Here is a 27,291-nt window from a genome sequence, read left to right on the forward strand (position 1 = left end):
CGCAGTCCCCCACCCAGTCAGGTGCTCTATGTTGGCGTGAAGTGCAGTACCAGCTCAACAGAAAGGTAAATTGCTGGAAAACCCTGCTGTGATGCATACATCTACTTTGGAGCACTCTTCTCCTTTGCACTCTTGAATGGCTTAAGCGCAATGTATTCTTCCAGCAAGCTGAATAACGAGATAGGTGAGAGAAGGTGTACCAGCTGTCTGTGCGCCATCAGCAGCCACTAGGTGTCCCTCTTGGGTTTTCCCGGGGATCCTGATTGTGCAGGAATTCATCGGTTCAGTAGCAAGGGGGAGAGGATGGCCTGTGCCTGGAAGTGACAGGCAGTCTGGTGGCATCATGAGGATTAAGTTCCGATTCATATTTGCTGTAGAATAAAATATGTTTTCAGCCCCCATGAGCTTTGTCACTCGGAGAGCAGTGTATGAACTTTTGCTGCACGGCTCTGGGCTCCCTGGTGGTCTAGTGGTTAGGATTCGGCGCTCTCACCGCCGCGGCCCGGGTTCGATTCCCGGTCAGGGAAAAGTCCCTCTTCTGACCTTGAAAGCTTTTCCTTCCCGTAGGTCAGGGCTTCTCAAAATGAAGTTGCTTTTCTGACTCACAATTTGCCTAGCATGACGCGGTATCGCTCAAAATATGATTTTCGCAAGGTTCCTTTAGAGCTGCTTCCCATGGTGGGAGGCAAGGCTCTTGAGCAAGTGAGATCCTGTATTCCGAGGCGCGCTTCCTTTTGTAGGCTTCTGACCCCATGGCCTGTGGCAGGTAGTCCTCCTTTGACTGGGCCGCAGGCTTTGTCTCCAAATGGCGTCCTGGACCCACTGCAACCCACCTGTTTGCTAAAACGGAAGTCTGCCTCTGGGTAAGAAAAAGCTGAGCTGCACGTACGGAAAGCGGCAGAGGCCAGAGGCGGGGAGGGTGTGGCAAGGGCTGCCTGATTTGCATAGTGACCTGTTGCATCTTGGGAATGTACAGGCTTTGGAGCTTAACAGGTACTGCAGGTGTCTGCCTGGCCTGAGAGATGCCTGTCTGGTGCTCCCCTCAGGACACACAGGCCTTCCATTCGAGCATGGAGGGTGAGGGACATGGGTCACCCTCATATACAGGGGTGTGGGCATGGGCAGGATAGGTTGTGGGGGACCCGTCAGGGCATTGCCCGTTTGGAAGCCCGTTCGGAAGGCGAGAGGAGGCGGGGCAGGAAACTCTGCTCAATTTCTTTCCCAGAGGCCTGTGGAGAACCCTTTGCACGTTTGAGCCAGCCGGGCCTGCATCAGCAGATCCTGCTCCACTGGGAAGGGAGAGCCTGTAGGCGTAAATCAAAAAAAGGGGAGAAATCTGCAAATTCTAGTGGCAGACCCATGTTGCCCAGGAAGCAATCAGTTTCTCCTGCTCCCTATAGTGGAAAAAGACATAGGAGGTGTATTTCTCTAGGCAGGGGCTCTGTGTAGATGGCACTTCATTGCTCTGGGAAGCATCCATGCTGGTAGAAGAGTAGCAGCAGACTCCACACCTGAGGCTTGAATGGGGACCGTTGGGGAGGGGCAGTGGGAGGCCGAGGAGGGCGGAGGAAAATGCTTTTCAAAAGCATCTGCACGTTCCTACAAACCTGCTGAAAACCCATACCAGGAATGGGGCTCGAACCCATGCGGACAAACGTCCATTGGATCTTAAGTCCAACGCCTTAACCACTCGGCCACCCTGGTGAGACCCAAGGATTTACTTTCTTCAACTCCCTTTTTATGCTTGCTACTGTAGCACCAGCTGTCCAGCAAGAGGTGATTGCAGAGTTAAAAGGCTTTTGCAGGAGGTTAAAAGTAATTGCTTATAACAAACACACTGTGTGACACCTAACTTTCTCCCACTCGGACCTTACCGTTAATTTGTATATTGGAGTTAGCTTAGTCACAATAAGGGGGTGAGCAAGGCAGGCACACTAGAGCATCTACTCCCTGGTGGTCTAGTGGCTAGGATTCGGCGCTTTCACCGCCGCGGCCCGGGTTCGATTCCCGGTCAGGGAAGATCCCTCTAAAGCATAGATTGCTTAATTTGTCTGTGTATCTTTTTTAAAAGAAGGTCTTTAAAAAGGCACCCCTCCCAATAGATGAAAGCGGAGGAATGGGGCTTGTTCTCCTGTGCCCCAGGTTGCTTTGCCCCCATTGACCTAAGCCACCTTTGTGCGCACGCAGTCCCCCACCCAGTCAGGTGCTCTATGTTGGCGTGAAGTGCAGTACCAGCTCAACAGAAAGGTAAATTGCTGGAAAACCCTGCTGTGATGCATACATCTACTTTGGAGCACTCTTCTCCTTTGCACTCTTGAATGGCTTAAGCGCAATGTATTCTTCCAGCAAGCTGAATAACGAGATAGGTGAGAGAAGGTGTACCAGCTGTCTGTGCGCCATCAGCAGCCACTAGGTGTCCCTCTTGGGTTTTCCCGGGGATCCTGATTGTGCAGGAATTCATCGGTTCAGTAGCAAGGGGGAGAGGATGGCCTGTGCCTGGAAGTGACAGGCAGTCTGGTGGCATCATGAGGATTAAGTTCCGATTCATATTTGCTGTAGAATAAAATATGTTTTCAGCCCCCATGAGCTTTGTCACTCGGAGAGCAGTGTATGAACTTTTGCTGCACGGCTCTGGGCTCCCTGGTGGTCTAGTGGTTAGGATTCGGCGCTCTCACCGCCGCGGCCCGGGTTCGATTCCCGGTCAGGGAAAAGTCCCTCTTCTGACCTTGAAAGCTTTTCCTTCCCGTAGGTCAGGGCTTCTCAAAATGAAGTTGCTTTTCTGACTCACAATTTGCCTAGCATGACGCAGTATCGCTCAAAATATGATTTTCGCAAGGTTCCTTTAGAGCTGCTTCCCATGGTGGGAGGCAAGGCTCTTGAGCAAGTGAGATCCTGTATTCCGAGGCGCGCTTCCTTTTGTAGGCTTCTGACCCCATGGCCTGTGGCAGGTAGTCCTCCTTTGACTGGGCCGCAGGCTTTGTCTCCAAATGGCGTCCTGGACCCACTGCAACCCACCTGTTTGCTAAAACGGAAGTCTGCCTCTGGGTAAGAAAAAGCTGAGCTGCACGTACGGAAAGCGGCAGAGGCCAGAGGCGGGGAGGGTGTGGCAAGGGCTGCCTGATTTGCATAGTGACCTGTTGCATCTTGGGAATGTACAGGCTTTGGAGCTTAACAGGTACTGCAGGTGTCTGCCTGGCCTGAGAGATGCCTGTCTGGTGCTCCCCTCAGGACACACAGGCCTTCCATTCGAGCATGGAGGGTGAGGGACATGGGTCACCCTCATATACAGGGGTGTGGGCATGGGCAGGATAGGTTGTGGGGGACCCGTCAGGGCATTGCCCGTTTGGAAGCCCGTTCGGAAGGCGAGAGGAGGCGGGGCAGGAAACTCTGCTCAATTTCTTTCCCAGAGGCCTGTGGAGAACCCTTTGCACGTTTGAGCCAGCCGGGCCTGCATCAGCAGATCCTGCTCCACTGGGAAGGGAGAGCCTGTAGGCGTAAATCAAAAAAAGGGGAGAAATCTGCAAATTCTAGTGGCAGACCCATGTTGCCCAGGAAGCAATCAGTTTCTCCTGCTCCCTATAGTGGAAAAAGACATAGGAGGTGTATTTCTCTAGGCAGGGGCTCTGTGTAGATGGCACTTCATTGCTCTGGGAAGCATCCATGCTGGTAGAAGAGTAGCAGCAGACTCCACACCTGAGGCTTGAATGGGGACCGTTGGGGAGGGGCAGTGGGAGGCCGAGGAGGGCGGAGGAAAATGCTTTTCAAAAGCATCTGCACGTTCCTACAAACCTGCTGAAAACCCATACCAGGAATGGGGCTCGAACCCATGCGGACAAACGTCCATTGGATCTTAAGTCCAACGCCTTAACCACTCGGCCACCCTGGTGAGACCCAAGGATTTACTTTCTTCAACTCCCTTTTTATGCTTGCTACTGTAGCACCAGCTGTCCAGCAAGAGGTGATTGCAGAGTTAAAAGGCTTTTGCAGGAGGTTAAAAGTAATTGCTTATAACAAACACACTGTGTGACACCTAACTTTCTCCCACTCGGACCTTACCGTTAATTTTTATATTGGAGTTAGCTTAGTCACAATAAGGGGGTGAGCAAGGCAGGCACACTAGAGCATCTACTCCCTGGTGGTCTAGTGGCTAGGATTCGGCGCTTTCACCGCCGCGGCCCGGGTTCGATTCCCGGTCAGGGAAGATCCCTCTAAAGCATAGATTGCTTAATTTGTCTGTGTATCTTTTTTAAAAGAAGGTCTTTAAAAAGGCACCCCTCCCAATAGATGAAAGCGGAGGAATGGGGCTTGTTCTCCTGTGCCCCAGGTTGCTTTGCCCCCATTGACCTAAGCCACCTTTGTGCGCACGCAGTCCCCCACCCAGTCAGGTGCTCTATGTTGGCGTGAAGTGCAGTACCAGCTCAACAGAAAGGTAAATTGCTGGAAAACCCTGCTGTGATGCATACATCTACTTTGGAGCACTCTTCTCCTTTGCACTCTTGAATCGCTTAAGCGCAATGTATTCTTCCAGCAAGCTGAATAACGAGATAGGTGAGAGAAGGTGTACCAGCTGTCTGTGCGCCATCAGCAGCCACTAAGTGTCCCTCTTGGGTTTTCCCGGGGATCCTGATTGTGCAGGAATTCATCGGTTCAGTAGCAAGGGGGAGAGGATGGCCTGTGCCTGGAAGTGACAGGCAGTCTGGTGGCATCATGAGGATTAAGTTCCGATTCATATTTGCTGTAGAATAAAATATGTTTTCAGCCCCCATGAGCTTTGTCACTCGGAGAGCAGTGTATGAACTTTTGCTGCACGGCTCTGGGCTCCCTGGTGGTCTAGTGGTTAGGATTCGGCGCTCTCACCGCCGCGGCCCGGGTTCGATTCCCGGTCAGGGAAAAGTCCCTCTTCTGACCTTGAAAGCTTTTCCTTCCCGTAGGTCAGGGCTTCTCAAAATGAAGTTGCTTTTCTGACTCACAATTTGCCTAGCATGACGCAGTATCGCTCAAAATATGATTTTCGCAAGGTTCCTTTAGAGCTGCTTCCCATGGTGGGAGGCAAGGCTCTTGAGCAAGTGAGATCCTGTATTCCGAGGCGCGCTTCCTTTTGTAGGCTTCTGACCCCATGGCCTGTGGCAGGTAGTCCTCCTTTGACTGGGCCGCAGGCTTTGTCTCCAAATGGCGTCCTGGACCCACTGCAACCCACCTGTTTGCTAAAACGGAAGTCTGCCTCTGGGTAAGAAAAAGCTGAGCTGCACGTACGGAAAGCGGCAGAGGCCAGAGGCGGGGAGGGTGTGGCAAGGGCTGCCTGATTTGCATAGTGACCTGTTGCATCTTGGGAATGTACAGGCTTTGGAGCTTAACAGGTACTGCAGGTGTCTGCCTGGCCTGAGAGATGCCTGTCTGGTGCTCCCCTCAGGACACACAGGCCTTCCATTCGAGCATGGAGGGTGAGGGACATGGGTCACCCTCATATACAGGGGTGTGGGCATGGGCAGGATAGGTTGTGGGGGACCCGTCAGGGCATTGCCCGTTTGGAAGCCCGTTCGGAAGGCGAGAGGAGGCGGGGCAGGAAACTCTGCTCAATTTCTTTCCCAGAGGCCTGTGGAGAACCCTTTGCACGTTTGAGCCAGCCGGGCCTGCATCAGCAGATCCTGCTCCACTGGGAAGGGAGAGCCTGTAGGCGTAAATCAAAAAAAGGGGAGAAATCTGCAAATTCTAGTGGCAGACCCATGTTGCCCAGGAAGCAATCAGTTTCTCCTGCTCCCTATAGTGGAAAAAGACATAGGAGGTGTATTTCTCTAGGCAGGGGCTCTGTGTAGATGGCACTTCATTGCTCTGGGAAGCATCCATGCTGGTAGAAGAGTAGCAGCAGACTCCACACCTGAGGCTTGAATGGGGACCGTTGGGGAGGGGCAGTGGGAGGCCGAGGAGGGCGGAGGAAAATGCTTTTCAAAAGCATCTGCACGTTCCTACAAACCTGCTGAAAACCCATACCAGGAATGGGGCTCGAACCCATGCGGACAAACGTCCATTGGATCTTAAGTCCAACGCCTTAACCACTCGGCCACCCTGGTGAGACCCAAGGATTTACTTTCTTCAACTCCCTTTTTATGCTTGCTACTGTAGCACCAGCTGTCCAGCAAGAGGTGATTGCAGAGTTAAAAGGCTTTTGCAGGAGGTTAAAAGTAATTGCTTATAACAAACACACTGTGTGACACCTAACTTTCTCCCACTCGGACCTTACCGTTAATTTTTATATTGGAGTTAGCTTAGTCACAATAAGGGGGTGAGCAAGGCAGGCACACTAGAGCATCTACTCCCTGGTGGTCTAGTGGCTAGGATTCGGCGCTTTCACCGCCGCGGCCCGGGTTCGATTCCCGGTCAGGGAAGATCCCTCTAAAGCATAGATTGCTTAATTTGTCTGTGTATCTTTTTTAAAAGAAGGTCTTTAAAAAGGCACCCCTCCCAATAGATGAAAGCGGAGGAATGGGGCTTGTTCTCCTGTGCCCCAGGTTGCTTTGCCCCCATTGACCTAAGCCACCTTTGTGCGCACGCAGTCCCCCACCCAGTCAGGTGCTCTATGTTGGCGTGAAGTGCAGTACCAGCTCAACAGAAAGGTAAATTGCTGGAAAACCCTGCTGTGATGCATACATCTACTTTGGAGCACTCTTCTCCTTTGCACTCTTGAATGGCTTAAGCGCAATGTATTCTTCCAGCAAGCTGAATAACGAGATAGGTGAGAGAAGGTGTACCAGCTGTCTGTGCGCCATCAGCAGCCACTAGGTGTCCCTCTTGGGTTTTCCCGGGGATCCTGATTGTGCAGGAATTCATCGGTTCAGTAGCAAGGGGGAGAGGATGGCCTGTGCCTGGAAGTGACAGGCAGTCTGGTGGCATCATGAGGATTAAGTTCCGATTCATATTTGCTGTAGAATAAAATATGTTTTCAGCCCCCATGAGCTTTGTCACTCGGAGAGCAGTGTATGAACTTTTGCTGCACGGCTCTGGGCTCCCTGGTGGTCTAGTGGTTAGGATTCGGCGCTCTCACCGCCGCGGCCCGGGTTCGATTCCCGGTCAGGGAAAAGTCCCTCTTCTGACCTTGAAAGCTTTTCCTTCCCGTAGGTCAGGGCTTCTCAAAATGAAGTTGCTTTTCTGACTCACAATTTGCCTAGCATGACGCGGTATCGCTCAAAATATGATTTTCGCAAGGTTCCTTTAGAGCTGCTTCCCATGGTGGGAGGCAAGGCTCTTGAGCAAGTGAGATCCTGTATTCCGAGGCGCGCTTCCTTTTGTAGGCTTCTGACCCCATGGCCTGTGGCAGGTAGTCCTCCTTTGACTGGGCCGCAGGCTTTGTCTCCAAATGGCGTCCTGGACCCACTGCAACCCACCTGTTTGCTAAAACGGAAGTCTGCCTCTGGGTAAGAAAAAGCTGAGCTGCACGTACGGAAAGCGGCAGAGGCCAGAGGCGGGGAGGGTGTGGCAAGGGCTGCCTGATTTGCATAGTGACCTGTTGCATCTTGGGAATGTACAGGCTTTGGAGCTTAACAGGTACTGCAGGTGTCTGCCTGGCCTGAGAGATGCCTGTCTGGTGCTCCCCTCAGGACACACAGGCCTTCCATTCGAGCATGGAGGGTGAGGGACATGGGTCACCCTCATATACAGGGGTGTGGGCATGGGCAGGATAGGTTGTGGGGGACCCGTCAGGGCATTGCCCGTTTGGAAGCCCGTTCGGAAGGCGAGAGGAGGCGGGGCAGGAAACTCTGCTCAATTTCTTTCCCAGAGGCCTGTGGAGAACCCTTTGCACGTTTGAGCCAGCCGGGCCTGCATCAGCAGATCCTGCTCCACTGGGAAGGGAGAGCCTGTAGGCGTAAATCAAAAAAAGGGGAGAAATCTGCAAATTCTAGTGGCAGACCCATGTTGCCCAGGAAGCAATCAGTTTCTCCTGCTCCCTATAGTGGAAAAAGACATAGGAGGTGTATTTCTCTAGGCAGGGGCTCTGTGTAGATGGCACTTCATTGCTCTGGGAAGCATCCATGCTGGTAGAAGAGTAGCAGCAGACTCCACACCTGAGGCTTGAATGGGGACCGTTGGGGAGGGGCAGTGGGAGGCCGAGGAGGGCGGAGGAAAATGCTTTTCAAAAGCATCTGCACGTTCCTACAAACCTGCTGAAAACCCATACCAGGAATGGGGCTCGAACCCATGCGGACAAACGTCCATTGGATCTTAAGTCCAACGCCTTAACCACTCGGCCACCCTGGTGAGACCCAAGGATTTACTTTCTTCAACTCCCTTTTTATGCTTGCTACTGTAGCACCAGCTGTCCAGCAAGAGGTGATTGCAGAGTTAAAAGGCTTTTGCAGGAGGTTAAAAGTAATTGCTTATAACAAACACACTGTGTGACACCTAACTTTCTCCCACTCGGACCTTACCGTTAATTTTTATATTGGAGTTAGCTTAGTCACAATAAGGGGGTGAGCAAGGCAGGCACACTAGAGCATCTACTCCCTGGTGGTCTAGTGGCTAGGATTCGGCGCTTTCACCGCCGCGGCCCGGGTTCGATTCCCGGTCAGGGAAGATCCCTCTAAAGCATAGATTGCTTAATTTGTCTGTGTATCTTTTTTAAAAGAAGGTCTTTAAAAAGGCACCCCTCCCAATAGATGAAAGCGGAGGAATGGGGCTTGTTCTCCTGTGCCCCAGGTTGCTTTGCCCCCATTGACCTAAGCCACCTTTGTGCGCACGCAGTCCCCCACCCAGTCAGGTGCTCTATGTTGGCGTGAAGTGCAGTACCAGCTCAACAGAAAGGTAAATTGCTGGAAAACCCTGCTGTGATGCATACATCTACTTTGGAGCACTCTTCTCCTTTGCACTCTTGAATCGCTTAAGCGCAATGTATTCTTCCAGCAAGCTGAATAACGAGATAGGTGAGAGAAGGTGTACCAGCTGTCTGTGCGCCATCAGCAGCCACTAAGTGTCCCTCTTGGGTTTTCCCGGGGATCCTGATTGTGCAGGAATTCATCGGTTCAGTAGCAAGGGGGAGAGGATGGCCTGTGCCTGGAAGTGACAGGCAGTCTGGTGGCATCATGAGGATTAAGTTCCGATTCATATTTGCTGTAGAATAAAATATGTTTTCAGCCCCCATGAGCTTTGTCACTCGGAGAGCAGTGTATGAACTTTTGCTGCACGGCTCTGGGCTCCCTGGTGGTCTAGTGGTTAGGATTCGGCGCTCTCACCGCCGCGGCCCGGGTTCGATTCCCGGTCAGGGAAAAGTCCCTCTTCTGACCTTGAAAGCTTTTCCTTCCCGTAGGTCAGGGCTTCTCAAAATGAAGTTGCTTTTCTGACTCACAATTTGCCTAGCATGACGCAGTATCGCTCAAAATATGATTTTCGCAAGGTTCCTTTAGAGCTGCTTCCCATGGTGGGAGGCAAGGCTCTTGAGCAAGTGAGATCCTGTATTCCGAGGCGCGCTTCCTTTTGTAGGCTTCTGACCCCATGGCCTGTGGCAGGTAGTCCTCCTTTGACTGGGCCGCAGGCTTTGTCTCCAAATGGCGTCCTGGACCCACTGCAACCCACCTGTTTGCTAAAACGGAAGTCTGCCTCTGGGTAAGAAAAAGCTGAGCTGCACGTACGGAAAGCGGCAGAGGCCAGAGGCGGGGAGGGTGTGGCAAGGGCTGCCTGATTTGCATAGTGACCTGTTGCATCTTGGGAATGTACAGGCTTTGGAGCTTAACAGGTACTGCAGGTGTCTGCCTGGCCTGAGAGATGCCTGTCTGGTGCTCCCCTCAGGACACACAGGCCTTCCATTCGAGCATGGAGGGTGAGGGACATGGGTCACCCTCATATACAGGGGTGTGGGCATGGGCAGGATAGGTTGTGGGGGACCCGTCAGGGCATTGCCCGTTTGGAAGCCCGTTCGGAAGGCGAGAGGAGGCGGGGCAGGAAACTCTGCTCAATTTCTTTCCCAGAGGCCTGTGGAGAACCCTTTGCACGTTTGAGCCAGCCGGGCCTGCATCAGCAGATCCTGCTCCACTGGGAAGGGAGAGCCTGTAGGCGTAAATCAAAAAAAGGGGAGAAATCTGCAAATTCTAGTGGCAGACCCATGTTGCCCAGGAAGCAATCAGTTTCTCCTGCTCCCTATAGTGGAAAAAGACATAGGAGGTGTATTTCTCTAGGCAGGGGCTCTGTGTAGATGGCACTTCATTGCTCTGGGAAGCATCCATGCTGGTAGAAGAGTAGCAGCAGACTCCACACCTGAGGCTTGAATGGGGACCGTTGGGGAGGGGCAGTGGGAGGCCGAGGAGGGCGGAGGAAAATGCTTTTCAAAAGCATCTGCACGTTCCTACAAACCTGCTGAAAACCCATACCAGGAATGGGGCTCGAACCCATGCGGACAAACGTCCATTGGATCTTAAGTCCAACGCCTTAACCACTCGGCCACCCTGGTGAGACCCAAGGATTTACTTTCTTCAACTCCCTTTTTATGCTTGCTACTGTAGCACCAGCTGTCCAGCAAGAGGTGATTGCAGAGTTAAAAGGCTTTTGCAGGAGGTTAAAAGTAATTGCTTATAACAAACACACTGTGTGACACCTAACTTTCTCCCACTCGGACCTTACCGTTAATTTGTATATTGGAGTTAGCTTAGTCACAATAAGGGGGTGAGCAAGGCAGGCACACTAGAGCATCTACTCCCTGGTGGTCTAGTGGCTAGGATTCGGCGCTTTCACCGCCGCGGCCCGGGTTCGATTCCCGGTCAGGGAAGATCCCTCTAAAGCATAGATTGCTTAATTTGTCTGTGTATCTTTTTTAAAAGAAGGTCTTTAAAAAGGCACCCCTCCCAATAGATGAAAGCGGAGGAATGGGGCTTGTTCTCCTGTGCCCCAGGTTGCTTTGCCCCCATTGACCTAAGCCACCTTTGTGCGCACGCAGTCCCCCACCCAGTCAGGTGCTCTATGTTGGCGTGAAGTGCAGTACCAGCTCAACAGAAAGGTAAATTGCTGGAAAACCCTGCTGTGATGCATACATCTACTTTGGAGCACTCTTCTCCTTTGCACTCTTGAATGGCTTAAGCGCAATGTATTCTTCCAGCAAGCTGAATAACGAGATAGGTGAGAGAAGGTGTACCAGCTGTCTGTGCGCCATCAGCAGCCACTAGGTGTCCCTCTTGGGTTTTCCCGGGGATCCTGATTGTGCAGGAATTCATCGGTTCAGTAGCAAGGGGGAGAGGATGGCCTGTGCCTGGAAGTGACAGGCAGTCTGGTGGCATCATGAGGATTAAGTTCCGATTCATATTTGCTGTAGAATAAAATATGTTTTCAGCCCCCATGAGCTTTGTCACTCGGAGAGCAGTGTATGAACTTTTGCTGCACGGCTCTGGGCTCCCTGGTGGTCTAGTGGTTAGGATTCGGCGCTCTCACCGCCGCGGCCCGGGTTCGATTCCCGGTCAGGGAAAAGTCCCTCTTCTGACCTTGAAAGCTTTTCCTTCCCGTAGGTCAGGGCTTCTCAAAATGAAGTTGCTTTTCTGACTCACAATTTGCCTAGCATGACGCAGTATCGCTCAAAATATGATTTTCGCAAGGTTCCTTTAGAGCTGCTTCCCATGGTGGGAGGCAAGGCTCTTGAGCAAGTGAGATCCTGTATTCCGAGGCGCGCTTCCTTTTGTAGGCTTCTGACCCCATGGCCTGTGGCAGGTAGTCCTCCTTTGACTGGGCCGCAGGCTTTGTCTCCAAATGGCGTCCTGGACCCACTGCAACCCACCTGTTTGCTAAAACGGAAGTCTGCCTCTGGGTAAGAAAAAGCTGAGCTGCACGTACGGAAAGCGGCAGAGGCCAGAGGCGGGGAGGGTGTGGCAAGGGCTGCCTGATTTGCATAGTGACGTGTTGCATCTTGGGAATGTACAGGCTTTGGAGCTTAACAGGTACTGCAGGTGTCTGCCTGGCCTGAGAGATGCCTGTCTGGTGCTCCCCTCAGGACACACAGGCCTTCCATTCGAGCATGGAGGGTGAGGGACATGGGTCACCCTCATATACAGGGGTGTGGGCATGGGCAGGATAGGTTGTGGGGGACCCGTCAGGGCATTGCCCGTTTGGAAGCCCGTTCGGAAGGCGAGAGGAGGCGGGGCAGGAAACTCTGCTCAATTTCTTTCCCAGAGGCCTGTGGAGAACCCTTTGCACGTTTGAGCCAGCCGGGCCTGCATCAGCAGATCCTGCTCCACTGGGAAGGGAGAGCCTGTAGGCGTAAATCAAAAAAAGGGGAGAAATCTGCAAATTCTAGTGGCAGACCCATGTTGCCCAGGAAGCAATCAGTTTCTCCTGCTCCCTATAGTGGAAAAAGACATAGGAGGTGTATTTCTCTAGGCAGGGGCTCTGTGTAGATGGCACTTCATTGCTCTGGGAAGCATCCATGCTGGTAGAAGAGTAGCAGCAGACTCCACACCTGAGGCTTGAATGGGGACCGTTGGGGAGGGGCAGTGGGAGGCCGAGGAGGGCGGAGGAAAATGCTTTTCAAAAGCATCTGCACGTTCCTACAAACCTGCTGAAAACCCATACCAGGAATGGGGCTCGAACCCATGCGGACAAACGTCCATTGGATCTTAAGTCCAACGCCTTAACCACTCGGGCACCCTGGTGAGACCCAAGGATTTACTTTCTTCAACTCCCTTTTTATGCTTGCTACTGTAGCACCAGCTGTCCAGCAAGAGGTGATTGCAGAGTTAAAAGGCTTTTGCAGGAGGTTAAAAGTAATTGCTTATAACAAACACACTGTGTGACACCTAACTTTCTCCCACTCGGACCTTACCGTTAATTTTTATATTGGAGTTAGCTTAGTCACAATAAGGGGGTGAGCAAGGCAGGCACACTAGAGCATCTACTCCCTGGTGGTCTAGTGGCTAGGATTCGGCGCTTTCACCGCCGCGGCCCGGGTTCGATTCCCGGTCAGGGAAGATCCCTCTAAAGCATAGATTGCTTAATTTGTCTGTGTATCTTTTTTAAAAGAAGGTCTTTAAAAAGGCACCCCTCCCAATAGATGAAAGCGGAGGAATGGGGCTTGTTCTCCTGTGCCCCAGGTTGCTTTGCCCCCATTGACCTAAGCCACCTTTGTGCGCACGCAGTCCCCCACCCAGTCAGGTGCTCTATGTTGGCGTGAAGTGCAGTACCAGCTCAACAGAAAGGTAAATTGCTGGAAAACCCTGCTGTGATGCATACATCTACTTTGGAGCACTCTTCTCCTTTGCACTCTTGAATGGCTTAAGCGCAATGTATTCTTCCAGCAAGCTGAATAACGAGATAGGTGAGAGAAGGTGTACCAGCTGTCTGTGCGCCATCAGCAGCCACTAGGTGTCCCTCTTGGGTTTTCCCGGGGATCCTGATTGTGCAGGAATTCATCGGTTCAGTAGCAAGGGGGAGAGGATGGCCTGTGCCTGGAAGTGACAGGCAGTCTGGTGGCATCATGAGGATTAAGTTCCGATTCATATTTGCTGTAGAATAAAATATGTTTTCAGCCCCCATGAGCTTTGTCACTCGGAGAGCAGTGTATGAACTTTTGCTGCACGGCTCTGGGCTCCCTGGTGGTCTAGTGGTTAGGATTCGGCGCTCTCACCGCCGCGGCCCGGGTTCGATTCCCGGTCAGGGAAAAGTCCCTCTTCTGACCTTGAAAGCTTTTCCTTCCCGTAGGTCAGGGCTTCTCAAAATGAAGTTGCTTTTCTGACTCACAATTTGCCTAGCATGACGCAGTATCGCTCAAAATATGATTTTCGCAAGGTTCCTTTAGAGCTGCTTCCCATGGTGGGAGGCAAGGCTCTTGAGCAAGTGAGATCCTGTATTCCGAGGCGCGCTTCCTTTTGTAGGCTTCTGACCCCATGGCCTGTGGCAGGTAGTCCTCCTTTGACTGGGCCGCAGGCTTTGTCTCCAAATGGCGTCCTGGACCCACTGCAACCCACCTGTTTGCTAAAACGGAAGTCTGCCTCTGGGTAAGAAAAAGCTGAGCTGCACGTACGGAAAGCGGCAGAGGCCAGAGGCGGGGAGGGTGTGGCAAGGGCTGCCTGATTTGCATAGTGACCTGTTGCATCTTGGGAATGTACAGGCTTTGGAGCTTAACAGGTACTGCAGGTGTCTGCCTGGCCTGAGAGATGCCTGTCTGGTGCTCCCCTCAGGACACACAGGCCTTCCATTCGAGCATGGAGGGTGAGGGACATGGGTCACCCTCATATACAGGGGTGTGGGCATGGGCAGGATAGGTTGTGGGGGACCCGTCAGGGCATTGCCCGTTTGGAAGCCCGTTCGGAAGGCGAGAGGAGGCGGGGCAGGAAACTCTGCTCAATTTCTTTCCCAGAGGCCTGTGGAGAACCCTTTGCACGTTTGAGCCAGCCGGGCCTGCATCAGCAGATCCTGCTCCACTGGGAAGGGAGAGCCTGTAGGCGTAAATCAAAAAAAGGGGAGAAATCTGCAAATTCTAGTGGCAGACCCATGTTGCCCAGGAAGCAATCAGTTTCTCCTGCTCCCTATAGTGGAAAAAGACATAGGAGGTGTATTTCTCTAGGCAGGGGCTCTGTGTAGATGGCACTTCATTGCTCTGGGAAGCATCCATGCTGGTAGAAGAGTAGCAGCAGACTCCACACCTGAGGCTTGAATGGGGACCGTTGGGGAGGGGCAGTGGGAGGCCGAGGAGGGCGGAGGAAAATGCTTTTCAAAAGCATCTGCACGTTCCTACAAACCTGCTGAAAACCCATACCAGGAATGGGGCTCGAACCCATGCGGACAAACGTCCATTGGATCTTAAGTCCAACGCCTTAACCACTCGGCCACCCTGGTGAGACCCAAGGATTTACTTTCTTCAACTCCCTTTTTATGCTTGCTACTGTAGCACCAGCTGTCCAGCAAGAGGTGATTGCAGAGTTAAAAGGCTTTTGCAGGAGGTTAAAAGTAATTGCTTATAACAAACACACTGTGTGACACCTAACTTTCTCCCACTCGGACCTTACCGTTAATTTTTATATTGGAGTTAGCTTAGTCACAATAAGGGGGTGAGCAAGGCAGGCACACTAGAGCATCTACTCCCTGGTGGTCTAGTGGCTAGGATTCGGCGCTTTCACCGCCGCGGCCCGGGTTCGATTCCCGGTCAGGGAAGATCCCTCTAAAGCATAGATTGCTTAATTTGTCTGTGTATCTTTTTTAAAAGAAGGTCTTTAAAAAGGCACCCCTCCCAATAGATGAAAGCGGAGGAATGGGGCTTGTTCTCCTGTGCCCCAGGTTGCTTTGCCCCCATTGACCTAAGCCACCTTTGTGCGCACGCAGTCCCCCACCCAGTCAGGTGCTCTATGTTGGCGTGAAGTGCAGTACCAGCTCAACAGAAAGGTAAATTGCTGGAAAACCCTGCTGTGATGCATACATCTACTTTGGAGCACTCTTCTCCTTTGCACTCTTGAATCGCTTAAGCGCAATGTATTCTTCCAGCAAGCTGAATAACGAGATAGGTGAGAGAAGGTGTACCAGCTGTCTGTGCGCCATCAGCAGCCACTAAGTGTCCCTCTTGGGTTTTCCCGGGGATCCTGATTGTGCAGGAATTCATCGGTTCAGTAGCAAGGGGGAGAGGATGGCCTGTGCCTGGAAGTGACAGGCAGTCTGGTGGCATCATGAGGATTAAGTTCCGATTCATATTTGCTGTAGAATAAAATATGTTTTCAGCCCCCATGAGCTTTGTCACTCGGAGAGCAGTGTATGAACTTTTGCTGCACGGCTCTGGGCTCCCTGGTGGTCTAGTGGTTAGGATTCGGCGCTCTCACCGCCGCGGCCCGGGTTCGATTCCCGGTCAGGGAAAAGTCCCTCTTCTGACCTTGAAAGCTTTTCCTTCCCGTAGGTCAGGGCTTCTCAAAATGAAGTTGCTTTTCTGACTCACAATTTGCCTAGCATGACGCAGTATCGCTCAAAATATGATTTTCGCAAGGTTCCTTTAGAGCTGCTTCCCATGGTGGGAGGCAAGGCTCTTGAGCAAGTGAGATCCTGTATTCCGAGGCGCGCTTCCTTTTGTAGGCTTCTGACCCCATGGCCTGTGGCAGGTAGTCCTCCTTTGACTGGGCCGCAGGCTTTGTCTCCAAATGGCGTCCTGGACCCACTGCAACCCACCTGTTTGCTAAAACGGAAGTCTGCCTCTGGGTAAGAAAAAGCTGAGCTGCACGTACGGAAAGCGGCAGAGGCCAGAGGCGGGGAGGGTGTGGCAAGGGCTGCCTGATTTGCATAGTGACCTGTTGCATCTTGGGAATGTACAGGCTTTGGAGCTTAACAGGTACTGCAGGTGTCTGCCTGGCCTGAGAGATGCCTGTCTGGTGCTCCCCTCAGGACACACAGGCCTTCCATTCGAGCATGGAGGGTGAGGGACATGGGTCACCCTCATATACAGGGGTGTGGGCATGGGCAGGATAGGTTGTGGGGGACCCGTCAGGGCATTGCCCGTTTGGAAGCCCGTTCGGAAGGCGAGAGGAGGCGGGGCAGGAAACTCTGCTCAATTTCTTTCCCAGAGGCCTGTGGAGAACCCTTTGCACGTTTGAGCCAGCCGGGCCTGCATCAGCAGATCCTGCTCCACTGGGAAGGGAGAGCCTGTAGGCGTAAATCAAAAAAAGGGGAGAAATCTGCAAATTCTAGTGGCAGACCCATGTTGCCCAGGAAGCAATCAGTTTCTCCTGCTCCCTATAGTGGAAAAAGACATAGGAGGTGTATTTCTCTAGGCAGGGGCTCTGTGTAGATGGCACTTCATTGCTCTGGGAAGCATCCATGCTGGTAGAAGAGTAGCAGCAGACTCCACACCTGAGGCTTGAATGGGGACCGTTGGGGAGGGGCAGTGGGAGGCCGAGGAGGGCGGAGGAAAATGCTTTTCAAAAGCATCTGCACGTTCCTACAAACCTGCTGAAAACCCATACCAGGAATGGGGCTCGAACCCATGCGGACAAACGTCCATTGGATCTTAAGTCCAACGCCTTAACCACTCGGCCACCCTGGTGAGACCCAAGGATTTACTTTCTTCAACTCCCTTTTTATGCTTGCTACTGTAGCACCAGCTGTCCAGCAAGAGGTGATTGCAGAGTTAAAAGGCTTTTGCAGGAGGTTAAAAGTAATTGCTTATAACAAACACACTGTGTGACACCTAACTTTCTCCCACTCGGACCTTACCGTTAATTTTTATATTGGAGTTAGCTTAGTCACAATAAGGGGGTGAGCAAGGCAGGCACACTAGAGCATCTACTCCCTGGTGGTCTAGTGGCTAGGATTCGGCGCTTTCACCGCCGCGGCCCGGGTTCGATTCCCGGTCAGGGAAGATCCCTCTAAAGCATAGATTGCTTAATTTGTCTGTGTATCTTTTTTAAAAGAAGGTCTTTAAAAAGGCACCCCTCCCAATAGATGAAAGCGGAGGAATGGGGCTTGTTCTCCTGTGCCCCAGGTTGCTTTGCCCCCATTGACCTAAGCCACCTTTGTGCGCACGCAGTCCCCCACCCAGTCAGGTGCTCTATGTTGGCGTGAAGTGCAGTACCAGCTCAACAGAAAGGTAAATTGCTGGAAAACCCTGCTGTGATGCATACATCTACTTTGGAGCACTCTTCTCCTTTGCACTCTTGAATGGCTTAAGCGCAATGTATTCTTCCAGCAAGCTGAATAACGAGATAGGTGAGAGAAGGTGTACCAGCTGTCTGTGCGCCATCAGCAGCCACTAGGTGTCCCTCTTGGGTTTTCCCGGGGATCCTGATTGTGCAGGAATTCATCGGTTCAGTAGCAAGGGGGAGAGGATGGCCTGTGCCTGGAAGTGACAGGCAGTCTGGTGGCATCATGAGGATTAAGTTCCGATTCATATTTGCTGTAGAATAAAATATGTTTTCAGCCCCCATGAGCTTTGTCACTCGGAGAGCAGTGTATGAACTTTTGCTGCACGGCTCTGGGCTCCCTGGTGGTCTAGTGGTTAGGATTCGGCGCTCTCACCGCCGCGGCCCGGGTTCGATTCCCGGTCAGGGAAAAGTCCCTCTTCTGACCTTGAAAGCTTTTCCTTCCCGTAGGTCAGGGCTTCTCAAAATGAAGTTGCTTTTCTGACTCACAATTTGCCTAGCATGACGCGGTATCGCTCAAAATATGATTTTCGCAAGGTTCCTTTAGAGCTGCTTCCCATGGTGGGAGGCAAGGCTCTTGAGCAAGTGAGATCCTGTATTCCGAGGCGCGCTTCCTTTTGTAGGCTTCTGACCCCATGGCCTGTGGCAGGTAGTCCTCCTTTGACTGGGCCGCAGGCTTTGTCTCCAAATGGCGTCCTGGACCCACTGCAACCCACCTGTTTGCTAAAACGGAAGTCTGCCTCTGGGTAAGAAAAAGCTGAGCTGCACGTACGGAAAGCGGCAGAGGCCAGAGGCGGGGAGGGTGTGGCAAGGGCTGCCTGATTTGCATAGTGACCTGTTGCATCTTGGGAATGTACAGGCTTTGGAGCTTAACAGGTACTGCAGGTGTCTGCCTGGCCTGAGAGATGCCTGTCTGGTGCTCCCCTCAGGACACACAGGCCTTCCATTCGAGCATGGAGGGTGAGGGACATGGGTCACCCTCATATACAGGGGTGTGGGCATGGGCAGGATAGGTTGTGGGGGACCCGTCAGGGCATTGCCCGTTTGGAAGCCCGTTCGGAAGGCGAGAGGAGGCGGGGCAGGAAACTCTGCTCAATTTCTTTCCCAGAGGCCTGTGGAGAACCCTTTGCACGTTTGAGCCAGCCGGGCCTGCATCAGCAGATCCTGCTCCACTGGGAAGGGAGAGCCTGTAGGCGTAAATCAAAAAAAGGGGAGAAATCTGCAAATTCTAGTGGCAGACCCATGTTGCCCAGGAAGCAATCAGTTTCTCCTGCTCCCTATAGTGGAAAAAGACATAGGAGGTGTATTTCTCTAGGCAGGGGCTCTGTGTAGATGGCACTTCATTGCTCTGGGAAGCATCCATGCTGGTAGAAGAGTAGCAGCAGACTCCACACCTGAGGCTTGAATGGGGACCGTTGGGGAGGGGCAGTGGGAGGCCGAGGAGGGCGGAGGAAAATGCTTTTCAAAAGCATCTGCACGTTCCTACAAACCTGCTGAAAACCCATACCAGGAATGGGGCTCGAACCCATGCGGACAAACGTCCATTGGATCTTAAGTCCAACGCCTTAACCACTCGGCCACCCTGGTGAGACCCAAGGATTTACTTTCTTCAACTCCCTTTTTATGCTTGCTACTGTAGCACCAGCTGTCCAGCAAGAGGTGATTGCAGAGTTAAAAGGCTTTTGCAGGAGGTTAAAAGTAATTGCTTATAACAAACACACTGTGTGACACCTAACTTTCTCCCACTCGGACCTTACCGTTAATTTTTATATTGGAGTTAGCTTAGTCACAATAAGGGGGTGAGCAAGGCAGGCACACTAGAGCATCTACTCCCTGGTGGTCTAGTGGCTAGGATTCGGCGCTTTCACCGCCGCGGCCCGGGTTCGATTCCCGGTCAGGGAAGATCCCTCTAAAGCATAGATTGCTTAATTTGTCTGTGTATCTTTTTTAAAAGAAGGTCTTTAAAAAGGCACCCCTCCCAATAGATGAAAGCGGAGGAATGGGGCTTGTTCTCCTGTGCCCCAGGTTGCTTTGCCCCCATTGACCTAAGCCACCTTTGTGCGCACGCAGTCCCCCACCCAGTCAGGTGCTCTATGTTGGCGTGAAGTGCAGTACCAGCTCAACAGAAAGGTAAATTGCTGGAAAACCCTGCTGTGATGCATACATCTACTTTGGAGCACTCTTCTCCTTTGCACTCTTGAATCGCTTAAGCGCAATGTATTCTTCCAGCAAGCTGAATAACGAGATAGGTGAGAGAAGGTGTACCAGCTGTCTGTGCGCCATCAGCAGCCACTAAGTGTCCCTCTTGGGTTTTCCCGGGGATCCTGATTGTGCAGGAATTCATCGGTTCAGTAGCAAGGGGGAGAGGATGGCCTGTGCCTGGAAGTGACAGGCAGTCTGGTGGCATCATGAGGATTAAGTTCCGATTCATATTTGCTGTAGAATAAAATATGTTTTCAGCCCCCATGAGCTTTGTCACTCGGAGAGCAGTGTATGAACTTTTGCTGCACGGCTCTGGGCTCCCTGGTGGTCTAGTGGTTAGGATTCGGCGCTCTCACCGCCGCGGCCCGGGTTCGATTCCCGGTCAGGGAAAAGTCCCTCTTCTGACCTTGAAAGCTTTTCCTTCCCGTAGGTCAGGGCTTCTCAAAATGAAGTTGCTTTTCTGACTCACAATTTGCCTAGCATGACGCAGTATCGCTCAAAATATGATTTTCGCAAGGTTCCTTTAGAGCTGCTTCCCATGGTGGGAGGCAAGGCTCTTGAGCAAGTGAGATCCTGTATTCCGAGGCGCGCTTCCTTTTGTAGGCTTCTGACCCCATGGCCTGTGGCAGGTAGTCCTCCTTTGACTGGGCCGCAGGCTTTGTCTCCAAATGGCGTCCTGGACCCACTGCAACCCACCTGTTTGCTAAAACGGAAGTCTGCCTCTGGGTAAGAAAAAGCTGAGCTGCACGTACGGAAAGCGGCAGAGGCCAGAGGCGGGGAGGGTGTGGCAAGGGCTGCCTGATTTGCATAGTGACCTGTTGCATCTTGGGAATGTACAGGCTTTGGAGCTTAACAGGTACTGCAGGTGTCTGCCTGGCCTGAGAGATGCCTGTCTGGTGCTCCCCTCAGGACACACAGGCCTTCCATTCGAGCATGGAGGGTGAGGGACATGGGTCACCCTCATATACAGGGGTGTGGGCATGGGCAGGATAGGTTGTGGGGGACCCGTCAGGGCATTGCCCGTTTGGAAGCCCGTTCGGAAGGCGAGAGGAGGCGGGGCAGGAAACTCTGCTCAATTTCTTTCCCAGAGGCCTGTGGAGAACCCTTTGCACGTTTGAGCCAGCCGGGCCTGCATCAGCAGATCCTGCTCCACTGGGAAGGGAGAGCCTGTAGGCGTAAATCAAAAAAAGGGGAGAAATCTGCAAATTCTAGTGGCAGACCCATGTTGCCCAGGAAGCAATCAGTTTCTCCTGCTCCCTATAGTGGAAAAAGACATAGGAGGTGTATTTCTCTAGGCAGGGGCTCTGTGTAGATGGCACTTCATTGCTCTGGGAAGCATCCATGCTGGTAGAAGAGTAGCAGCAGACTCCACACCTGAGGCTTGAATGGGGACCGTTGGGGAGGGGCAGTGGGAGGCCGAGGAGGGCGGAGGAAAATGCTTTTCAAAAGCATCTGCACGTTCCTACAAACCTGCTGAAAACCCATACCAGGAATGGGGCTCGAACCCATGCGGACAAACGTCCATTGGATCTTAAGTCCAACGCCTTAACCACTCGGCCACCCTGGTGAGACCCAAGGATTTACTTTCTTCAACTCCCTTTTTATGCTTGCTACTGTAGCACCAGCTGTCCAGCAAGAGGTGATTGCAGAGTTAAAAGGCTTTTGCAGGAGGTTAAAAGTAATTGCTTATAACAAACACACTGTGTGACACCTAACTTTCTCCCACTCGGACCTTACCGTTAATTTGTATATTGGAGTTAGCTTAGTCACAATAAGGGGGTGAGCAAGGCAGGCACACTAGAGCATCTACTCCCTGGTGGTCTAGTGGCTAGGATTCGGCGCTTTCACCGCCGCGGCCCGGGTTCGATTCCCGGTCAGGGAAGATCCCTCTAAAGCATAGATTGCTTAATTTGTCTGTGTATCTTTTTTAAAAGAAGGTCTTTAAAAAGGCACCCCTCCCAATAGATGAAAGCGGAGGAATGGGGCTTGTTCTCCTGTGCCCCAGGTTGCTTTGCCCCCATTGACCTAAGCCACCTTTGTGCGCACGCAGTCCCCCACCCAGTCAGGTGCTCTATGTTGGCGTGAAGTGCAGTACCAGCTCAACAGAAAGGTAAATTGCTGGAAAACCCTGCTGTGATGCATACATCTACTTTGGAGCACTCTTCTCCTTTGCACTCTTGAATGGCTTAAGCGCAATGTATTCTTCCAGCAAGCTGAATAACGAGATAGGTGAGAGAAGGTGTACCAGCTGTCTGTGCGCCATCAGCAGCCACTAGGTGTCCCTCTTGGGTTTTCCCGGGGATCCTGATTGTGCAGGAATTCATCGGTTCAGTAGCAAGGGGGAGAGGATGGCCTGTGCCTGGAAGTGACAGGCAGTCTGGTGGCATCATGAGGATTAAGTTCCGATTCATATTTGCTGTAGAATAAAATATGTTTTCAGCCCCCATGAGCTTTGTCACTCGGAGAGCAGTGTATGAACTTTTGCTGCACGGCTCTGGGCTCCCTGGTGGTCTAGTGGTTAGGATTCGGCGCTCTCACCGCCGCGGCCCGGGTTCGATTCCCGGTCAGGGAAAAGTCCCTCTTCTGACCTTGAAAGCTTTTCCTTCCCGTAGGTCAGGGCTTCTCAAAATGAAGTTGCTTTTCTGACTCACAATTTGCCTAGCATGACGCAGTATCGCTCAAAATATGATTTTCGCAAGGTTCCTTTAGAGCTGCTTCCCATGGTGGGAGGCAAGGCTCTTGAGCAAGTGAGATCCTGTATTCCGAGGCGCGCTTCCTTTTGTAGGCTTCTGACCCCATGGCCTGTGGCAGGTAGTCCTCCTTTGACTGGGCCGCAGGCTTTGTCTCCAAATGGCGTCCTGGACCCACTGCAACCCACCTGTTTGCTAAAACGGAAGTCTGCCTCTGGGTAAGAAAAAGCTGAGCTGCACGTACGGAAAGCGGCAGAGGCCAGAGGCGGGGAGGGTGTGGCAAGGGCTGCCTGATTTGCATAGTGACGTGTTGCATCTTGGGAATGTACAGGCTTTGGAGCTTAACAGGTACTGCAGGTGTCTGCCTGGCCTGAGAGATGCCTGTCTGGTGCTCCCCTCAGGACACACAGGCCTTCCATTCGAGCATGGAGGGTGAGGGACATGGGTCACCCTCATATACAGGGGTGTGGGCATGGGCAGGATAGGTTGTGGGGGACCCGTCAGGGCATTGCCCGTTTGGAAGCCCGTTCGGAAGGCGAGAGGAGGCGGGGCAGGAAACTCTGCTCAATTTCTTTCCCAGAGGCCTGTGGAGAACCCTTTGCACGTTTGAGCCAGCCGGGCCTGCATCAGCAGATCCTGCTCCACTGGGAAGGGAGAGCCTGTAGGCGTAAATCAAAAAAAGGGGAGAAATCTGCAAATTCTAGTGGCAGACCCATGTTGCCCAGGAAGCAATCAGTTTCTCCTGCTCCCTATAGTGGAAAAAGACATAGGAGGTGTATTTCTCTAGGCAGGGGCTCTGTGTAGATGGCACTTCATTGCTCTGGGAAGCATCCATGCTGGTAGAAGAGTAGCAGCAGACTCCACACCTGAGGCTTGAATGGGGACCGTTGGGGAGGGGCAGTGGGAGGCCGAGGAGGGCGGAGGAAAATGCTTTTCAAAAGCATCTGCACGTTCCTACAAACCTGCTGAAAACCCATACCAGGAATGGGGCTCGAACCCATGCGGACAAACGTCCATTGGATCTTAAGTCCAACGCCTTAACCACTCGGCCACCCTGGTGAGACCCAAGGATTTACTTTCTTCAACTCCCTTTTTATGCTTGCTACTGTAGCACCAGCTGTCCAGCAAGAGGTGATTGCAGAGTTAAAAGGCTTTTGCAGGAGGTTAAAAGTAATTGCTTATAACAAACACACTGTGTGACACCTAACTTTCTCCCACTCGGACCTTACCGTTAATTTTTATATTGGAGTTAGCTTAGTCACAATAAGGGGGTGAGCAAGGCAGGCACACTAGAGCATCTACTCCCTGGTGGTCTAGTGGCTAGGATTCGGCGCTTTCACCGCCGCGGCCCGGGTTCGATTCCCGGTCAGGGAAGATCCCTCTAAAGCATAGATTGCTTAATTTGTCTGTGTATCTTTTTTAAAAGAAGGTCTTTAAAAAGGCACCCCTCCCAATAGATGAAAGCGGAGGAATGGGGCTTGTTCTCCTGTGCCCCAGGTTGCTTTGCCCCCATTGACCTAAGCCACCTTTGTGCGCACGCAGTCCCCCACCCAGTCAGGTGCTCTATGTTGGCGTGAAGTGCAGTACCAGCTCAACAGAAAGGTAAATTGCTGGAAAACCCTGCTGTGATGCATACATCTACTTTGGAGCACTCTTCTCCTTTGCACTCTTGAATGGCTTAAGCGCAATGTATTCTTCCAGCAAGCTGAATAACGAGATAGGTGAGAGAAGGTGTACCAGCTGTCTGTGCGCCATCAGCAGCCACTAGGTGTCCCTCTTGGGTTTTCCCGGGGATCCTGATTGTGCAGGAATTCATCGGTTCAGTAGCAAGGGGGAGAGGATGGCCTGTGCCTGGAAGTGACAGGCAGTCTGGTGGCATCATGAGGATTAAGTTCCGATTCATATTTGCTGTAGAATAAAATATGTTTTCAGCCCCCATGAGCTTTGTCACTCGGAGAGCAGTGTATGAACTTTTGCTGCACGGCTCTGGGCTCCCTGGTGGTCTAGTGGTTAGGATTCGGCGCTCTCACCGCCGCGGCCCGGGTTCGATTCCCGGTCAGGGAAAAGTCCCTCTTCTGACCTTGAAAGCTTTTCCTTCCCGTAGGTCAGGGCTTCTCAAAATGAAGTTGCTTTTCTGACTCACAATTTGCCTAGCATGACGCAGTATCGCTCAAAATATGATTTTCGCAAGGTTCCTTTAGAGCTGCTTCCCATGGTGGGAGGCAAGGCTCTTGAGCAAGTGAGATCCTGTATTCCGAGGCGCGCTTCCTTTTGTAGGCTTCTGACCCCATGGCCTGTGGCAGGTAGTCCTCCTTTGACTGGGCCGCAGGCTTTGTCTCCAAATGGCGTCCTGGACCCACTGCAACCCACCTGTTTGCTAAAACGGAAGTCTGCCTCTGGGTAAGAAAAAGCTGAGCTGCACGTACGGAAAGCGGCAGAGGCCAGAGGCGGGGAGGGTGTGGCAAGGGCTGCCTGATTTGCATAGTGACCTGTTGCATCTTGGGAATGTACAGGCTTTGGAGCTTAACAGGTACTGCAGGTGTCTGCCTGGCCTGAGAGATGCCTGTCTGGTGCTCCCCTCAGGACACACAGGCCTTCCATTCGAGCATGGAGGGTGAGGGACATGGGTCACCCTCATATACAGGGGTGTGGGCATGGGCAGGATAGGTTGTGGGGGACCCGTCAGGGCATTGCCCGTTTGGAAGCCCGTTCGGAAGGCGAGAGGAGGCGGGGCAGGAAACTCTGCTCAATTTCTTTCCCAGAGGCCTGTGGAGAACCCTTTGCACGTTTGAGCCAGCCGGGCCTGCATCAGCAGATCCTGCTCCACTGGGAAGGGAGAGCCTGTAGGCGTAAATCAAAAAAAGGGGAGAAATCTGCAAATTCTAGTGGCAGACCCATGTTGCCCAGGAAGCAATCAGTTTCTCCTGCTCCCTATAGTGGAAAAAGACATAGGAGGTGTATTTCTCTAGGCAGGGGCTCTGTGTAGATGGCACTTCATTGCTCTGGGAAGCATCCATGCTGGTAGAAGAGTAGCAGCAGACTCCACACCTGAGGCTTGAATGGGGACCGTTGGGGAGGGGCAGTGGGAGGCCGAGGAGGGCGGAGGAAAATGCTTTTCAAAAGCATCTGCACGTTCCTACAAACCTGCTGAAAACCCATACCAGGAATGGGGCTCGAACCCATGCGGACAAACGTCCATTGGATCTTAAGTCCAACGCCTTAACCACTCGGCCACCCTGGTGAGACCCAAGGATTTACTTTCTTCAACTCCCTTTTTATGCTTGCTACTGTAGCACCAGCTGTCCAGCAAGAGGTGATTGCAGAGTTAAAAGGCTTTTGCAGGAGGTTAAAAGTAATTGCTTATAACAAACACACTGTGTGACACCTAACTTTCTCCCACTCGGACCTTACCGTTAATTTTTATATTGGAGTTAGCTTAGTCACAATAAGGGGGTGAGCAAGGCAGGCACACTAGAGCATCTACTCCCTGGTGGTCTAGTGGCTAGGATTCGGCGCTTTCACCGCCGCGGCCCGGGTTCGATTCCCGGTCAGGGAAGATCCCTCTAAAGCATAGATTGCTTAATTTGTCTGTGTATCTTTTTTAAAAGAAGGTCTTTAAAAAGGCACCCCTCCCAATAGATGAAAGCGGAGGAATGGGGCTTGTTCTCCTGTGCCCCAGGTTGCTTTGCCCCCATTGACCTAAGCCACCTTTGTGCGCACGCAGTCCCCCACCCAGTCAGGTGCTCTATGTTGGCGTGAAGTGCAGTACCAGCTCAACAGAAAGGTAAATTGCTGGAAAACCCTGCTGTGATGCATACATCTACTTTGGAGCACTCTTCTCCTTTGCACTCTTGAATCGCTTAAGCGCAATGTATTCTTCCAGCAAGCTGAATAACGAGATAGGTGAGAGAAGGTGTACCAGCTGTCTGTGCGCCATCAGCAGCCACTAAGTGTCCCTCTTGGGTTTTCCCGGGGATCCTGATTGTGCAGGAATTCATCGGTTCAGTAGCAAGGGGGAGAGGATGGCCTGTGCCTGGAAGTGACAGGCAGTCTGGTGGCATCATGAGGATTAAGTTCCGATTCATATTTGCTGTAGAATAAAATATGTTTTCAGCCCCCATGAGCTTTGTCACTCGGAGAGCAGTGTATGAACTTTTGCTGCACGGCTCTGGGCTCCCTGGTGGTCTAGTGGTTAGGATTCGGCGCTCTCACCGCCGCGGCCCGGGTTCGATTCCCGGTCAGGGAAAAGTCCCTCTTCTGACCTTGAAAGCTTTTCCTTCCCGTAGGTCAGGGCTTCTCAAAATGAAGTTGCTTTTCTGACTCACAATTTGCCTAGCATGACGCAGTATCGCTCAAAATATGATTTTCGCAAGGTTCCTTTAGAGCTGCTTCCCATGGTGGGAGGCAAGGCTCTTGAGCAAGTGAGATCCTGTATTCCGAGGCGCGCTTCCTTTTGTAGGCTTCTGACCCCATGGCCTGTGGCAGGTAGTCCTCCTTTGACTGGGCCGCAGGCTTTGTCTCCAAATGGCGTCCTGGACCCACTGCAACCCACCTGTTTGCTAAAACGGAAGTCTGCCTCTGGGTAAGAAAAAGCTGAGCTGCACGTACGGAAAGCGGCAGAGGCCAGAGGCGGGGAGGGTGTGGCAAGGGCTGCCTGATTTGCATAGTGACCTGTTGCATCTTGGGAATGTACAGGCTTTGGAGCTTAACAGGTACTGCAGGTGTCTGCCTGGCCTGAGAGATGCCTGTCTGGTGCTCCCCTCAGGACACACAGGCCTTCCATTCGAGCATGGAGGGTGAGGGACATGGGTCACCCTCATATACAG

At 52.3% G+C, this 27,291-nt stretch overlaps 37 non-coding genes across 37 annotated transcripts; 25 read left to right on the forward strand and 12 right to left on the reverse strand.

Annotated features, from left to right (window-relative positions):
* The first annotated feature begins 455 nt into the window (after nucleotides 1-455).
* TRNAE-CUC (transfer RNA glutamic acid (anticodon CUC)) lies at nucleotides 456-527 on the forward strand. Its single transcript has one exon. It is a non-coding gene; the product is annotated as a tRNA-Glu (tRNA).
* A 1,094-nt stretch (nucleotides 528-1,621) lies between these two features.
* Nucleotides 1,622-1,704, reverse strand: TRNAL-UAA (transfer RNA leucine (anticodon UAA)). The gene has a single exon. It is a non-coding gene; the product is annotated as a tRNA-Leu (tRNA).
* A 243-nt stretch (nucleotides 1,705-1,947) lies between these two features.
* On the forward strand, nucleotides 1,948-2,019 carry TRNAE-UUC (transfer RNA glutamic acid (anticodon UUC)). The gene has a single exon. It is a non-coding gene; the product is annotated as a tRNA-Glu (tRNA).
* A 618-nt stretch (nucleotides 2,020-2,637) lies between these two features.
* TRNAE-CUC (transfer RNA glutamic acid (anticodon CUC)) lies at nucleotides 2,638-2,709 on the forward strand. The gene has a single exon. It is a non-coding gene; the product is annotated as a tRNA-Glu (tRNA).
* A 1,094-nt stretch (nucleotides 2,710-3,803) lies between these two features.
* Nucleotides 3,804-3,886, reverse strand: TRNAL-UAA (transfer RNA leucine (anticodon UAA)). The gene has a single exon. It is a non-coding gene; the product is annotated as a tRNA-Leu (tRNA).
* Nucleotides 3,887-4,129: 243 nt separating this feature from the next.
* On the forward strand, nucleotides 4,130-4,201 carry TRNAE-UUC (transfer RNA glutamic acid (anticodon UUC)). The gene has a single exon. It is a non-coding gene; the product is annotated as a tRNA-Glu (tRNA).
* A 618-nt stretch (nucleotides 4,202-4,819) lies between these two features.
* On the forward strand, nucleotides 4,820-4,891 carry TRNAE-CUC (transfer RNA glutamic acid (anticodon CUC)). Its single transcript has one exon. It is a non-coding gene; the product is annotated as a tRNA-Glu (tRNA).
* A 1,094-nt stretch (nucleotides 4,892-5,985) lies between these two features.
* Nucleotides 5,986-6,068, reverse strand: TRNAL-UAA (transfer RNA leucine (anticodon UAA)). The gene has a single exon. It is a non-coding gene; the product is annotated as a tRNA-Leu (tRNA).
* Nucleotides 6,069-6,311: 243 nt separating this feature from the next.
* Nucleotides 6,312-6,383, forward strand: TRNAE-UUC (transfer RNA glutamic acid (anticodon UUC)). Its single transcript has one exon. It is a non-coding gene; the product is annotated as a tRNA-Glu (tRNA).
* Nucleotides 6,384-7,001: 618 nt separating this feature from the next.
* TRNAE-CUC (transfer RNA glutamic acid (anticodon CUC)) lies at nucleotides 7,002-7,073 on the forward strand. Its single transcript has one exon. It is a non-coding gene; the product is annotated as a tRNA-Glu (tRNA).
* A 1,094-nt stretch (nucleotides 7,074-8,167) lies between these two features.
* TRNAL-UAA (transfer RNA leucine (anticodon UAA)) lies at nucleotides 8,168-8,250 on the reverse strand. Its single transcript has one exon. It is a non-coding gene; the product is annotated as a tRNA-Leu (tRNA).
* Nucleotides 8,251-8,493: 243 nt separating this feature from the next.
* Nucleotides 8,494-8,565, forward strand: TRNAE-UUC (transfer RNA glutamic acid (anticodon UUC)). Its single transcript has one exon. It is a non-coding gene; the product is annotated as a tRNA-Glu (tRNA).
* A 618-nt stretch (nucleotides 8,566-9,183) lies between these two features.
* On the forward strand, nucleotides 9,184-9,255 carry TRNAE-CUC (transfer RNA glutamic acid (anticodon CUC)). Its single transcript has one exon. It is a non-coding gene; the product is annotated as a tRNA-Glu (tRNA).
* A 1,094-nt stretch (nucleotides 9,256-10,349) lies between these two features.
* Nucleotides 10,350-10,432, reverse strand: TRNAL-UAA (transfer RNA leucine (anticodon UAA)). The gene has a single exon. It is a non-coding gene; the product is annotated as a tRNA-Leu (tRNA).
* Nucleotides 10,433-10,675: 243 nt separating this feature from the next.
* On the forward strand, nucleotides 10,676-10,747 carry TRNAE-UUC (transfer RNA glutamic acid (anticodon UUC)). The gene has a single exon. It is a non-coding gene; the product is annotated as a tRNA-Glu (tRNA).
* A 618-nt stretch (nucleotides 10,748-11,365) lies between these two features.
* Nucleotides 11,366-11,437, forward strand: TRNAE-CUC (transfer RNA glutamic acid (anticodon CUC)). The gene has a single exon. It is a non-coding gene; the product is annotated as a tRNA-Glu (tRNA).
* A 1,094-nt stretch (nucleotides 11,438-12,531) lies between these two features.
* TRNAL-UAA (transfer RNA leucine (anticodon UAA)) lies at nucleotides 12,532-12,614 on the reverse strand. Its single transcript has one exon. It is a non-coding gene; the product is annotated as a tRNA-Leu (tRNA).
* Nucleotides 12,615-12,857: 243 nt separating this feature from the next.
* On the forward strand, nucleotides 12,858-12,929 carry TRNAE-UUC (transfer RNA glutamic acid (anticodon UUC)). The gene has a single exon. It is a non-coding gene; the product is annotated as a tRNA-Glu (tRNA).
* Nucleotides 12,930-13,547: 618 nt separating this feature from the next.
* TRNAE-CUC (transfer RNA glutamic acid (anticodon CUC)) lies at nucleotides 13,548-13,619 on the forward strand. The gene has a single exon. It is a non-coding gene; the product is annotated as a tRNA-Glu (tRNA).
* Nucleotides 13,620-14,713: 1,094 nt separating this feature from the next.
* Nucleotides 14,714-14,796, reverse strand: TRNAL-UAA (transfer RNA leucine (anticodon UAA)). Its single transcript has one exon. It is a non-coding gene; the product is annotated as a tRNA-Leu (tRNA).
* Nucleotides 14,797-15,039: 243 nt separating this feature from the next.
* TRNAE-UUC (transfer RNA glutamic acid (anticodon UUC)) lies at nucleotides 15,040-15,111 on the forward strand. The gene has a single exon. It is a non-coding gene; the product is annotated as a tRNA-Glu (tRNA).
* A 618-nt stretch (nucleotides 15,112-15,729) lies between these two features.
* Nucleotides 15,730-15,801, forward strand: TRNAE-CUC (transfer RNA glutamic acid (anticodon CUC)). The gene has a single exon. It is a non-coding gene; the product is annotated as a tRNA-Glu (tRNA).
* Nucleotides 15,802-16,895: 1,094 nt separating this feature from the next.
* On the reverse strand, nucleotides 16,896-16,978 carry TRNAL-UAA (transfer RNA leucine (anticodon UAA)). Its single transcript has one exon. It is a non-coding gene; the product is annotated as a tRNA-Leu (tRNA).
* A 243-nt stretch (nucleotides 16,979-17,221) lies between these two features.
* On the forward strand, nucleotides 17,222-17,293 carry TRNAE-UUC (transfer RNA glutamic acid (anticodon UUC)). The gene has a single exon. It is a non-coding gene; the product is annotated as a tRNA-Glu (tRNA).
* Nucleotides 17,294-17,911: 618 nt separating this feature from the next.
* TRNAE-CUC (transfer RNA glutamic acid (anticodon CUC)) lies at nucleotides 17,912-17,983 on the forward strand. Its single transcript has one exon. It is a non-coding gene; the product is annotated as a tRNA-Glu (tRNA).
* A 1,094-nt stretch (nucleotides 17,984-19,077) lies between these two features.
* On the reverse strand, nucleotides 19,078-19,160 carry TRNAL-UAA (transfer RNA leucine (anticodon UAA)). Its single transcript has one exon. It is a non-coding gene; the product is annotated as a tRNA-Leu (tRNA).
* Nucleotides 19,161-19,403: 243 nt separating this feature from the next.
* Nucleotides 19,404-19,475, forward strand: TRNAE-UUC (transfer RNA glutamic acid (anticodon UUC)). The gene has a single exon. It is a non-coding gene; the product is annotated as a tRNA-Glu (tRNA).
* A 618-nt stretch (nucleotides 19,476-20,093) lies between these two features.
* On the forward strand, nucleotides 20,094-20,165 carry TRNAE-CUC (transfer RNA glutamic acid (anticodon CUC)). Its single transcript has one exon. It is a non-coding gene; the product is annotated as a tRNA-Glu (tRNA).
* Nucleotides 20,166-21,259: 1,094 nt separating this feature from the next.
* TRNAL-UAA (transfer RNA leucine (anticodon UAA)) lies at nucleotides 21,260-21,342 on the reverse strand. Its single transcript has one exon. It is a non-coding gene; the product is annotated as a tRNA-Leu (tRNA).
* A 243-nt stretch (nucleotides 21,343-21,585) lies between these two features.
* TRNAE-UUC (transfer RNA glutamic acid (anticodon UUC)) lies at nucleotides 21,586-21,657 on the forward strand. The gene has a single exon. It is a non-coding gene; the product is annotated as a tRNA-Glu (tRNA).
* A 618-nt stretch (nucleotides 21,658-22,275) lies between these two features.
* Nucleotides 22,276-22,347, forward strand: TRNAE-CUC (transfer RNA glutamic acid (anticodon CUC)). Its single transcript has one exon. It is a non-coding gene; the product is annotated as a tRNA-Glu (tRNA).
* Nucleotides 22,348-23,441: 1,094 nt separating this feature from the next.
* On the reverse strand, nucleotides 23,442-23,524 carry TRNAL-UAA (transfer RNA leucine (anticodon UAA)). Its single transcript has one exon. It is a non-coding gene; the product is annotated as a tRNA-Leu (tRNA).
* Nucleotides 23,525-23,767: 243 nt separating this feature from the next.
* TRNAE-UUC (transfer RNA glutamic acid (anticodon UUC)) lies at nucleotides 23,768-23,839 on the forward strand. Its single transcript has one exon. It is a non-coding gene; the product is annotated as a tRNA-Glu (tRNA).
* A 618-nt stretch (nucleotides 23,840-24,457) lies between these two features.
* Nucleotides 24,458-24,529, forward strand: TRNAE-CUC (transfer RNA glutamic acid (anticodon CUC)). Its single transcript has one exon. It is a non-coding gene; the product is annotated as a tRNA-Glu (tRNA).
* A 1,094-nt stretch (nucleotides 24,530-25,623) lies between these two features.
* On the reverse strand, nucleotides 25,624-25,706 carry TRNAL-UAA (transfer RNA leucine (anticodon UAA)). The gene has a single exon. It is a non-coding gene; the product is annotated as a tRNA-Leu (tRNA).
* A 243-nt stretch (nucleotides 25,707-25,949) lies between these two features.
* On the forward strand, nucleotides 25,950-26,021 carry TRNAE-UUC (transfer RNA glutamic acid (anticodon UUC)). The gene has a single exon. It is a non-coding gene; the product is annotated as a tRNA-Glu (tRNA).
* A 618-nt stretch (nucleotides 26,022-26,639) lies between these two features.
* Nucleotides 26,640-26,711, forward strand: TRNAE-CUC (transfer RNA glutamic acid (anticodon CUC)). The gene has a single exon. It is a non-coding gene; the product is annotated as a tRNA-Glu (tRNA).
* Nucleotides 26,712-27,291: the final 580 nt, after the last annotated feature.

This window comes from Lissotriton vulgaris, chromosome 4_1 (genome assembly GCF_964263255.1).
Source record: "Lissotriton vulgaris chromosome 4_1, aLisVul1.2, whole genome shotgun sequence".
Lineage (NCBI taxonomy): Eukaryota > Metazoa > Chordata > Amphibia > Caudata > Salamandridae > Lissotriton > Lissotriton vulgaris.